General features: G+C 36.7%; 1 long non-coding RNA gene across 1 annotated transcript; it reads right to left on the bottom strand.

Annotated features, from left to right (window-relative positions):
• Positions 1 to 3,023: 3,023 nt before the first annotated feature.
• Positions 3,024 to 6,265, bottom strand: LOC307152932. The gene is made up of 5 exons (XR_013820090.1): positions 6,207 to 6,265; positions 6,022 to 6,072; positions 5,792 to 5,893; positions 4,792 to 5,030; positions 3,024 to 3,298 (listed from the first exon to the last, which is right to left on the bottom strand). It is a non-coding gene; the product is annotated as an uncharacterized lncRNA (long non-coding RNA).
• Between the last annotated feature and the right edge of the window lie 6,921 nt (positions 6,266 to 13,186).

Below are 13,186 nucleotides of genomic sequence, written 5' to 3'. Positions count from 1 at the left end.
GCCCACGCGCACGCGCTCAGGTTCGTGATACGCGCTCACAATGTAGGCTCATGCATATTAAAAAAATGTTTTCATTTTAACGGGAGAAACACTTTCAACGTGTTTTTGTATATATATATATTGTAAATAATGTAAACATAAGCTACTACAATAAAATCTGTTAATTAGGCAAGTTAAAGTTTTTTATTATCCATCTAAAATACTTTTTTCCCCTAATAATCAAATCAATAATAATATATAATAATAATAATAATTTTAAATTAATCCTATACATTTATTAGTTTATTAAGAGATTAAGTCTTGTTTTTATAGAATGCTTTAAGGAGAATGTTTTAATGCTGGCAAGTATAAACAGTATTGTGACCCTGGACCACAAAACCAGTCACATGGGTCAATTTTTCGAAATTGAGATTTAAACATCACATGAAAGCTGAATAAATAACCTTTCCATTGATGTATGGTTTGTTAGGATATGACAATATTTGGCCGAGATACAACTATTTGAAGATCTGGAATCTGAGGGTGCAAAAAAATCGAAACATTGAGAAAATCTCCTTTAAAGTTGTCTATTTATGTTCGTGATTGTGCTGCATTCACTCACAAAAATAAATGTTTTATATATTTACGGTAGGAAATTTACAAAATATCTACATGGAACATGATCTTTACTTAATATCCTAATGATTTTTGGCATAAAAGAAAAATAAATAATTTTGACCCAATGTATTGTTGGCTATTCCCACAAATATACCCGTGCGACTTATGACTGGTTTTGTGATCCAGGGTCACAATTTCTTTAGAAGAGGTTAGTAACAGTGGCTGTCACACCCAGAATTTCATATTCTCACATTTGGCCTGTCACTGGCAACTTTTAAATGCAACCTATCTGTTTTTGACAGTTCAGTCTGACTAAAAATCATGTAAACACTTCAAGCAATCCCACTGAACTCCATTCGACTGAAAGGTGTGGTGTAGATCTTAAATAATTTGTTAAATCCAATGTTTATTCCAACTACTTTCACAATCTGATTTAAAGGCCCACACTGAAGTGCCTTGAAACACGCAGCATCATTCAATGTGTTGATGTAATTTCCACTGAAACAGGAAGACAGGGCAGGACATACTGAACAGCGTTTAGTTTATCATAGCTCGGCCAGAGCCGTTGAGCTTGGTAAAGCCGCAGTTTCTTCCTAATCTCTGACCGTTTCATCTCCTCCATATCGCTTTAAAATATAGCATTCTGTGCAGAATTCAAATGGATCCGATGCGTTTATAGTTTGCACCGACTCGTGCATATGATCCGCTCTGTGCTGTCGTGTCTCTGAACCGGTGTTCTGCTGAATAATGCTCAGATTGTGCTATACCAACACTATTGCATTGTTTTAAAGGTAGGTTTAGGGTAGGGTAGGTATGGACATTAATAAAGCCTCAAACCTCATGATTATGATGCAGATGGCACAATCTGACAGGAAGCACTTTTCTTGAATTGTGCTACCTACTGTTTTAATGGGAGATAGCAAAGACATTCACCCCAATGGAAAGCATATGTCATCAAAATCATTAATCCATATTGGCAGAAGTGAGAGGCTGTGATTGGAAACTTCTGAATATCTTCTAAATGTGAATTTTGTCATTGTTTTGGAGCACACTAGCCATTAGATAACAGTAAGGCTAACATATTCATACTAAAAGCCAAAAAACAAATTTTGATTTCATGGGGACTTTAAAAATATGGTGCAGTGGTGCATTCTCCATTTCTGAATGCAGTGAATGAAATACTGCATGCATTTAAGATTTGTTATAATAGTATAATAATGTCATCATATAACCACATCAGTCCTAACCTGCTGCCTATATCTGTTACGTACTGCTCCGAGGATTGGGTTGGAGATCCTTTTATTGGGACAATCCAAACTTGTAATCCAAAAAACAGGCAAGAGGTCACACCACAGTCAGTCAATAAAAAGTGCAACCGTGCAGAAAACACAGGCAAAAGGGTAATCCAGAAGACAAGCAGAGAATCAAAAGACCAAGATAGTTGAAAACAGGATACCGCTCAGAATTGCAGTGCAACAACATACCAAACCTTGCAGTGAATGACAGAGTGAACCAGGTTTTTATAGACAGAGCTAATGAGTAACAGCTGTAGACAATCAGTGATGAAGAAACAGGGCAGAGGATTATGGGGGATGTAGTCTTTGATGGAATAGCAATGAATATTAGTCTGTGATGGAGCTGAAAAAAAGTGTTTGTATCTTTATTTTTTCATACTTCTCAGCAGCAAACCATACCAGAGATGAACCTTACCCCAGACCAGGATTCAAGTATGTTTGCGTGTGTGTACCTGACTTCAGAAAACAGCGTTCACATCATCCAAATGAACCACATTCTGATGTGAGGTTTTCCTTTGGTTGGCAGAATGCAACCTGTCCGCCTGTCTTCTCACAGACGACAGACCTGACAGTGGAGCAGAACAGCAAGAAAGGCTCTGCATCCTGCATGACCTCGACTTCTCCCAGTTGTTCCTATAACAGACGATCCTGCAGGAGACAAGAATCAGGGCTGTTATTTTTGAATTTCAAAGAGGATGTCCCAGATGAACCATGTCAATGTCAATACCGCTTTGTTTATAAAGCACAATTAAAACAACAGCTGTCCAATGTGCCTTGCATACTACTTGTAGTATAGGTTAAAACCCAATACAGAGAAACACATCCAATAAACAACAAAATAGACATTGCATCGATTAAAAGCTATGAAAAACATAAGATTTGAGTTTTGATTTAAAAGTATCTACAGTTGTAGCAGTTCGAACACTTACTGTTCCCCAGTTTCGGTGCTTCTACTGCAAATTTTCGGTGGTCACATCTCAGTTTTAATCTGGTCCTTGGATCCTCTAATAGTCCTCAGTTTGAGGATCTCAGAGACCTGCCAGGAGATCAGCGAAGATGCTGCTAAGCCATCGAGAGATTTATAAACCCATTATAAAAATCCATTCTGTAGTGGACCAGCAACCAGTGTCATGAAATTAGGGTGATATGTTCATGCTTCCTGACACAAGTCCGGAGCCTAGCAGCTGCTTTTGTACCGTTTGAATCTGAAGTGGTGATCTTTGGTCCCTGGAACTTAGGTAGCTAAAAGGTTTGCACTTCACCTTGGCCCTTTAGCCACCAATGTTTAACACTCAAGCGAGAAAGCTTGGTGCTTGTTGGTGCGGTGGCCAGACTGCTGACTGGCACGAGGAAACGCTCCAGTAGTATCTCTCCGGTGCTGGCTTCTCTGCACTGCATGCTTCCTGCTGATGTTAGAGAGCAATACAAGGTCCTGTTAATGGTTTTTAAAGGTTTGCATGGTCTTGCTCCAGAGTATATTCCAAGCCTGTTTCAACATCACTGTGCTGCTAGACCCTTAAGACAGTCGCAGAGTTTCCTTCTAAATGTTCCTAAATCCCGGTTGGAAACTAAAGGAGACCGTGCCTTCTCTGTGGCAGTGCCAACACTCTGGAATATCCTCCTCCCACGACATATTAGATCCTGTGACTCGTATGAATGTTTAAAATCTATGTAGAAAAAGCATTTCCTTCAAAGATTTAATTTCTAAATTTGATATTCCTAAAGTAGAATTCATTATTTACTTGTAAAGAAGGTCATTAAAAATACAATACATATTAATTATAATACACTTCAACCATCTTGTTTTGTTACTGAGATTAAAGTTATTTCACCTTCGAAAAAAATATTATATAAATTATATAGATTAATACTTGGCACAGACAGCTCAATGTACCCACTGGAAAATTGGAATCTGATGTATCTTTATCTCCTGACCCAACTAGTGGGCACAAATTTGTAAAAAATATTTTTCTTTGGTTAATAATCCTAATGTACACCTTATTCAATATAAGATTCACAGAATACATATTACACAATATAAAAAATAAAAAATTGGTTTCTCTAATTCACCCATTTTGTTCAATGTAATCTTAATAGTCAAGATACATACCTCCATTCTTTATGGTATTGTAACCCCATTACAAAATTTTAGTCAGAGGTTTTGGAGAAATTGTACATTATTTTTAAGATTAAAGTACCATTATCTTCTGTGTGTAGAAGATCGAGATTGACACCACACCTCACTATGTAAAATTAGTTTATATTGCTCTACTATTTGCTAAGAAAACTGTTCTTCAACATTGGAAAACAAAACAATTATTAAATATTAATCATTGGTTAAATGTACTATTAGAACACATGGCAATGGAAAAAATGGCTGCCATAGCAAGAAAAAGCACTCGAGTCCATTTGGAAGTGTGTGCTCCTTTTATAAGCTTTTTTGGAGTAGAGGAATGAGTAATACATAGACATATAGAGTAGACATATAAATTGTGGGTACTTGTTATATACTATAATTCATATAAGGCATGACTTTATATTTTAGGATTTAATGTCTGTATTTTTTAACGTGACTGGCAGCATTTTTTTCTCTCTTGTTTTTTTTGTAGTCTTTTTTTTTCTTTTTTTTTCTATTGTATAGTTAGAAAAAAAATGCATCTGTTCTCTATTGCTTACAATTTTCTGTAGGTGTTTGGAGACTGAATAGTGATGTGTAATGGGTGTATTGTCAGTGTGTATTTGTTTTGGTCAACTTGTGTTGTTTTTAAATGATTGATTGTAGCCTTGAAAGAGAAGCCTGACTGATTCCTATATGAGTGATTTGCAATAGTAAAGCCTTGAAGTAATCAGGGCATGAATGGATATCTCAAAATTCAAAAAGGACAAAAAAAGTCCTCACCTTTGCAAGTGCTCTTCGATGAAGGAAACTAGATTTGACCACCGAACTGAACTGTATGTCAAATTTAAGAGCACTATCCAAATATACTCCCAAGTATTTTCCACAGGGTTTTATATATTAGGAAAGAGAAGGCAAAGGAGATGCGCAACAGGTTCAATGCGGTCGTTCCTCGTACTTTAAGACATTAAGACCCTCAGATTTCAGATTCTCCTCTTGCAACATCCAGGCATTTGCCCTCCCTAATGAAAGAAAAAAGATATACATTCAATTCAAACTACAGGTTGTACAATAGAAATAGGATCAACTATAACGATGAAAGCACAGAGAAACATTTTCGCTGGAATCCAGCTGTTGAACGATAAAAACATTGACAGCCAATCAGAATCCTTCCAACTTTAAAGAGCTCGAGAAATTAAAGTGGGAGACGACAAAGTCCTTTTAGGCAAGTCGTGCCACCCGGCCGCCATCTTTGCCGTTACAGGTTTTCCTTATATAGTTGTATTGAGAACTGAGGAAGTGGCATGTCTCTTATATGAATTGTCTCTGGAGACGATAAAACTGCAGCGCGTGCTTAGAATAAACATAACAATATTCTTCGCTGGTGAGGATGCTAATATAGTTACCTTTACCGTTCTTGGTGTGAACAGGCCTTTAATATGGCATTTACCGGACTTTATTTTTTACCGCAATGGACACGCTACGTCTCCTCTTGCAACATCCAGGCAGTGAACTTCCCTGTTCTACTGAATAAATACACACACACACACACACACCTCAGGCTGGACAACACAGAGCAAATATGCTCGAGAAATATTACTCATCTATGATTGTTTTCCCTTTTTCTGTTTTCAATCAGGGATTTAGCGCAATTGTATTTGACCTCAGCGGACGTTTCTATTTGCAACATTCAGGCAGTGAACATCACAATTGTAATGAATGACACAATACAGCGCATATTAAACTTTAAGTTGTGCAAAGAAATGCCTGAAAAATTACTCACCTGCAGTAATAATTTTTATTTTTGGGGTCTCAGTCTGGCACATACCAGTTTTTCCCCAAAGATGTTTCCTCATGCTGCATTCGTGTAGTGAACATTACTATTCTACAGAATGAAAAAAAGATACACAGTATCAATTCAAACTACGGGCTGTACAATAGAGATCATGGATGCTTTAAAATATTACTCATCTGTTCTTTTTATTTTTAATCTGGCATTCACCGGAGTTTTACCTCAGTTGACAGGCTGTGTTTCCTATTGTAACATCCATACAGTTGCCATCCCTATTTTAAGGAATGACAAAAAGATGTATCGATTCAAACTACAGGTTGATAAAGAGCAGAAATGTTTGAAAGATATTACTTTCCTGTTTATTTTTGAGGTATTAATCTGAAATTTACCATACTTTATTAATGACCTCAATGGACAGGCCACGTCTAACTCTTGCAACATTCAGGCAGTGAACCTCCCTATTATTTCTACTAAATGAAAAAATAATATATATACAGTGCTATGCATAAGTTTAGACACCCATACTAAAGTTTACTAAAAAGAGGAATAAAAAATCATCTTTTGGAAACTGAACTTAATGCCTTAATTTAAAAAATTAGGAAAAATCCAACCTTTAAGGACACCAATTTTCTTTGTGAATGAATAATGTATCGTAAATAAATAAATGTTCTTCCTTAAAATACAGGGTGCATAAGTTTGGACACCCCTATGTTAAATTCCCATAGAGGCAGGCAGATTTTTATTTTTAAGTTTTTTTTTTTTTTTTTTTTTTTAGGATACTATGCATCCTGATAAAGTTCCCTTGGCCTTTGGAATTAAAATAGCCCCACATCATCACATAGCCTTCACCATACCTAGAGATTGGCATGGTTTTATTTCAGTTAGCCTAATAGCTAGTTTGATTTGCATTGAGAGATGATCTTATGGAAAGTACTCCATGCCAATCTCTAGGTATGGTGAAGGCTATGTGATGATGTGGGGCTATTTTAATTCCAAAGGCCAAGGGAACTTTATCAGGATGCATAGTATCCTGGATCCATGAAGTAACTGGCCTTTAAAAATAAAAATCTGCTGCCTCTATGGGAATTTAAAATAGGGGTGTCCAAACTTATGCACCCTCTATTTTAAGGAAGGACATTTATTTATTTACAATACATTATTCATTCACAAAGAAAATTGGTGTCCTTAAAGGTTGGATTTTTCCTAATTTTTTTAATTAAGGCATTAAGTTCAATTTCCAAAAGATGATTTTTTATTCCTCTTTTTAGTCAACTTTAGCATGGGTGTCTAAACTTATGCATAGCACTGTATATATATACACACAATATACACAAAAATATACACACAAATCAAACTACAGGATGTACAAAAGTGAACAGAGATGCTTTAAAATACTACACACCTTTTTATTTTTAATCTGGAATTCACCGAGTTTTATTTTACCTCAGTTGACTAGCTGTGTTTCCTCTTGCAGGATACAGGCAGATGTCATACCTATTTTAATGAACGACAAAAGATATATCATTTCAAACTACAGGTTGTAGGCTAATAGAGATGCTTGATAAATGTTAGCCTAGGCTACTCACCATTATTTTTTCGAGTTTTTAATCGTATTTTACCTCAGAGGTTACAGCATCCAGGCAGTGCATGACAATACAGGATCTTCCTCTTGAGCTCATTAGTTTTCTGTTGGAATATGCACATACTGTATACTAATGTAACATTGAATGAATAGCTTGACGGTATCTCTTCATACTTACTAAACTCTGTAATTACAACTTTATATGTTTTCAATATTTCATCCACTCAGATGAATTTCACTAAAGCAAGTGTTTTGACACTTTTCACAGTCAAATATTCTGTTTTGAAACAGAAAGATCTGAATAAATTAACTGCATATTTGTTTGGTTTGATGTGTACTGCCGTGGGAAATATGTTGTTGAGCTTAGTATTCGCATCTAGTTGTTGTTGTTACAGTTGTTAAGTGGCGGTTGAGCGAGGCTATAAATAAATGGGTTGCCAAGTCTCACATGTGGCGTGAGAAACAAGCTTTCACTCTCTGTCTCACGGTCTCACTGTGCCCAAATCTCTCGCCAAATTGGCATCTCTGCTTTCAAATTTTGTACGTTTTATACGAATTTAATACCGTTTTGGCGCACTTAATGCGGCATAACAGATCTCTGTAGCCAGAGCCGTTGAAAAACAGAGTTGCGACGTGCTTTGATCTCGCGCGCGTCGTCGCCACGCGGTCACGTGGTTGATGGACAAACGGAGAGTTATGGAGAGGCCACATTAATGTTAATGTTTTTCTTGTATTTAATTTAACCCTCAGGCTCAGGTATTCCTTACGTATTGGTCACTCATGATACTCCTTGGTGGTCAAATGTGACCATACACCTTAACTCTTTTTCAGTTAAACAAATGTTCAATAATATTTATTTAATATTTTGAAGAGATCTTTTGGTACTAAATACTATTTGTGCAATAATAATAGTCCATTCCTGACCACTTAAACAATATTTATATTACAAATAGTGTATTATTTAAGGTTAAAATGGAGAAAAGTAGTTTAAATTCCAATGCAAAGAGGCAAATTAGAGACATTTGTCACCGGAAAAATAATAATTTTCCTTTGTAATGCCATCGTTTACCCACTAGGTGCCTCTGCCTGTATGGCTCTTTAATAATGCATCTACTAGCCTAGTTGCTCAAAAGAGAATCAGGTCATAACTGCTTAGGCCCTACTTATTTTTAGGTTTTGCATTTAAATAAATATTAAGACATGGTCAAACACTAGATCTACTTGCATCCTAATATTTTAAAGATACTCATATAAGCACACACAAGTGAATATTAATGACTGCAAGCAAATACTGAATTTAGCCCATGAAAATTTTAAAATAGAGCTAAAAAAATGCAAACTGCATTCAACAAAATATTTTTCCTTATACAAAATATTTTCCTTATATGTACAGTAGGCTATATACATATGAAATGATACTGAATCAAGATCGAAATTTGTATCAACAACGCGGGAACAGATGCTTACGACAAAATAAACCATAGCCTATAGAATATACATTAACAGAATGTATCATTAATATAAAATGACAAAACTTTTGTGTCAATTAATTAACCAACATCACGAAGTATCTTTAAATACAGCTTTTTTGCGCATAAAGGAATTGTCCTACTAACTACAAGAAAAGGAAGAGTTCCCATATTCAACACTAGATGGCCGAATGAGTCATCGTTTATTTCAGGCAATAATTTTCCCACGTGAAAGGACGGAATGGCATCCATTCACATAGAGTGATTGAGAACTCAACACAATTCAGTGAATTCACCAACACATTTTTCCTCAGCCTGGCTGTGGTGGCATTTAGAATAAATAGTGTAATAAGCATTGCCTCACTCCCTTATTATAGCCTAACTAATTAAGCATTTCTTCCTCACACAAAAGACACACAATCCCTCCACATGTGAAGAATACAGCATCATTTCCATCTGAAATAGAAATATTAATCATATATATGTTGCATATGTGTACATCATGGCTACTATTTAATTCTTTAACTCTTTAAAGGAGAAATATGAGCTTTGCTGATGATGTAGTAACAGTATATCTACCAGCAGGCCATGCTAACAGGTCATGCTAACCAGCTGCTAAACCAAATGATCAAAGCAATAAGCTAAAGTGTTACACTGATTTATCACAGTTTTAGGTTCTCCACTTCTTATCAGGCCTAAAAACACCCTTTCCCGTGATAAAAGTCTTTAAATTTATTAAATTAACCTACTTTTTTCCCCACTGTCAGACAGCGGGGAAAAATACCAGACATTAACTGAATGTAAGGAGAAACTTAAATATACAATGATAACTAGCTAAATGACGAACAGGTATATTGATTGCATGAGTGTCCATGGCGGGAAACTAGAACAAAGGAAACATGTGACTGAAGAGAAAAGTCTAAAAGTCCATAAAAAATTAAACGAAACACCAAAAGAACGTGACACCTATACTTCTCAAACAAGTGATAGCTTCATTTGAACATGTGCTAACATTCAAAGATAACCAAAGCTATTAAAATGGAAATAATATGCTATACTTTAAAATAATATACTTAAACCCAAACTGCATGTTTGAGCTGTTTTAACTGAAAGAAACTTGAACTGGCATATCTTCAAATATGTCAGAGCCATTGCTTTGTCTCAAGATGCACACTAATGTTTTTTTTTCCAAGGCACATTTATAGAATATTTAAAATGTACTTAAAAGTAAATCTTTTCATTGACATTATTACAAAGTGCACTTTTTAAAAGTTTACTGAATTGTCTTAATAAACAGTCATGAAAATGAATTCTACTTAAGTACTCATAAGGGGCCTTTTAATTAATTAATATTACATTATCTGCAAGTACAGTTTAAAAAATACACATATACATAATTATTCAACCCCCATTGCAAATCAGGTTTATTGGCAAAATTTACAGACTTTCAGCTGTTTGCAATGAACACTAGACAGCTGCTTCTGGCAGCATTTCTGAAGAATCTTAGCCCATTCCTCATTAGCAATGGCCTCCAGTTCAGTAATATTCTTGGGTTTGCGTGCTGCAACCGCCTTCTTCAAATCCCTACAGAGATTTTCTATGGGGTTCAAGTCAGGTGACTGTGAGGCCACTGCAGACTCTTCCAGGACTTCTTCTGCAACCAAGCCTTGGTTGAATTTGAGGTATGCTTGGGATCTTTGTCCTGTTGAAAGGTCCAATGACGCCCAAGCTTCAGCTTTCTCACTGACGGCATGACGTTTTCTCCTTGGATTTCCTGATGCTTCAATAAATACATCTCGCCTTCCACACACTGCAGGTTTCCAGTGCCAGAAGATGTAAAGCAGCCGCAGAGCATCACGAGCCCCAACATGCTGAACTGTAGACAGAGTGTTCTTTACAGCATACGCTTCATTCTTCTTCTTCCAGACACTCCGCTGATCCAGAGGGCCGAAAAGTTCCAGTTTTGATTCATCACTCCACAGAACAGAATCCCAAAACTTCTTTGGCTTATTTATATGATTTTGAGCAAATTTGAGCCACTTTTGGGTAGTGGTGTATGTCTTGGAGTTCTGGCATGTGTTTAGTGCGAGCCTTACTGTGCAGCAGAACACTCAGTGCCTGTTGCCTCCAAGTCTTCTGCAGTCACTCGAGGGTTTTTCTGAACCTGCCTTCTCAGAAATCTGGTTGCAGCCGTTGATGGTTTCCTTTTTCTGCCCCGTTCAGGTAGTGTAACCACTGTTCCTATAACTTTGAACTTGCAAACTTTGCTTCCAACGGTGTCTCCAGGAACATTTAGTGCCTTCGCTATCTTTGTGTATCCTGTTCCTTGTTTGTGAAGAGCAATGATATCTTTTCTTAACTTTTTTGACCATTCTTTTGACCATATTTCTAACTTGCAGTCAAACATGAGACTCAAGAAACCTAGCCACTTCAGATATTTCATGTGTTCTAGTTCAAGCACACCTGGTGCAACTAATGAAGCCCTTGATCAGTTGCATCAGGTGTGCTTGAGGCAACACCTGTTTTGCAGATTTGCACTGTTGTGAGGCATTCTCTTCTGGGGGTTGAATAATTTAGAAACTGCAGAAGTCATTAAAAGTAGCATTTTCAGTTTTTGTATATACAGTATATATATATATATATATATATATATATATATATATATATATATATTTATATTTATATATATATATATATATTTGAAGTACACTACAAGTACACATTCAATGCAATTAGGGGCACAAGGGACCAGACATGGTACTTCACAGATACAATTTAACAGATACAATTTCATTATGCATTATATTAAAATTTTCATTGGACTGAAAGATTAGCCAACAGTTTTCAAGTTGGAAGGACTTGCATGCCTAGAAAACAGCCGCCCAGGGGCATTATCAAGATGGCTGCCAAGTGAACTGTCCGGGCTTTGATAATAGTCCCTTCTGTGTCACCATTATAGTCCCTTCTATGTCGTGGTAACATATCTTCGATGGAACAGGGTGCAAGGGTTGAAGGGTTGAAGGGTTGGTGGCTCCTGCATCAGACATCTGGATTTTGTTATTTTAATGTGCCATGTGTTGAAATTGCAGGAAGGTCAGACTAACTACATTAAAGTAGATGTCCCACATGGCCTATCAAAGCAGAAGAGCAAAGTGGCGGTAGTGTGGGGCAATCCCATTAACTAGACTGGGGTTTTGCTGCATGCAGACAGACAGAAATGCTCTGTGATCCGTCACATGCAGCCAGCATATGGATGTTCCTGAAACATCTGTGAGGTTCTGTTTCTTTCTTTCCTTCTACATCCATTTCTCCCACCCTCTCCCAGTTATCTTTGATATTTATTTTTGGGCACGTTGGCTAGCCTTACATGGTCTGGCATTGGTTGCAGCTCTTTCTGGAAGACGCCCACTGGTCTGCCCTCCGTCTGTAGCAGTGGCAGGACGGGAATACCAGACGTTTGAAGTCATTTTCATTTTTATTGTGCTTTGGAGATACGAATTGCGTATATCGGTTTATTAGAAAAAGACTTATTCCAGTGGAAAATTAACAGATCAGATTTTGTTTGTAATCACTGACATTAGAGTATACTCATCAAACGGTGGCTCTCTAAAGAATGGAGATTAAATCTGTGTGTGATAAACATTTTGTACACAAATGTAACTGCAATAACAATGAATGTTTGATGCAACTGGTATAAAGAATGAAAGGAACTATTTGCCTGGTACTCACTCAGGACTGTTAGAGAGGGAGAGAGAGACCGGCCAGAACTTCCCACACAGAGAGCGGGTGGTGAATAAGACGCATTGTGTCACATAGGACACAGCAACAAATCGCTCATTGAATTGTTGTGGGGTAAGATTAATGCACAACAGCACAATGCAAACTCATAAAGCCCAATTTAGAGGACGACACAGAGGCGTCAGGCGCCCCATTCTCCATTCACTGGTCTGATTAAGTCACTAGGTCAAGGTTTTCCTTATTCATTGTGGATTTCTTTTTAAGTAAATCTTCACATTTTTTCATTTTAATGTGATTTGTATAGGAATGGTAAGTACCAGTGTTTTGTTGTTACCGTCTAATATAAAATGAGTCATATAGTTCTTATGTTCCATTACAAAATTACTTGAATTAAAGGTAAAAGTACTTAATACATAAACACATTTTGTTATTCTGGTTGAAACTCTCTTTATATCCTAATAGCAATCAATAGTAGAAGTGGTCTAAATATTTTTTTAAAATTACATATATCTTCTGTGTCATAATCATTGCACGCTGTCCTACCTGCCTGCCAGCATGTATTTCCATTCCTCCGCGCACCTGCTCGCGCAGACATCA

This window comes from Squalius cephalus (assembly GCF_949319135.1).
Source record: "Squalius cephalus genome assembly, chromosome: 24".
In the NCBI taxonomy this organism is placed as follows: domain Eukaryota; kingdom Metazoa; phylum Chordata; class Actinopteri; order Cypriniformes; family Leuciscidae; genus Squalius; species Squalius cephalus.
Note: the sequence above shows the minus strand (reverse complement) of the source record. Positions and strands in the feature narration are given on the sequence as shown.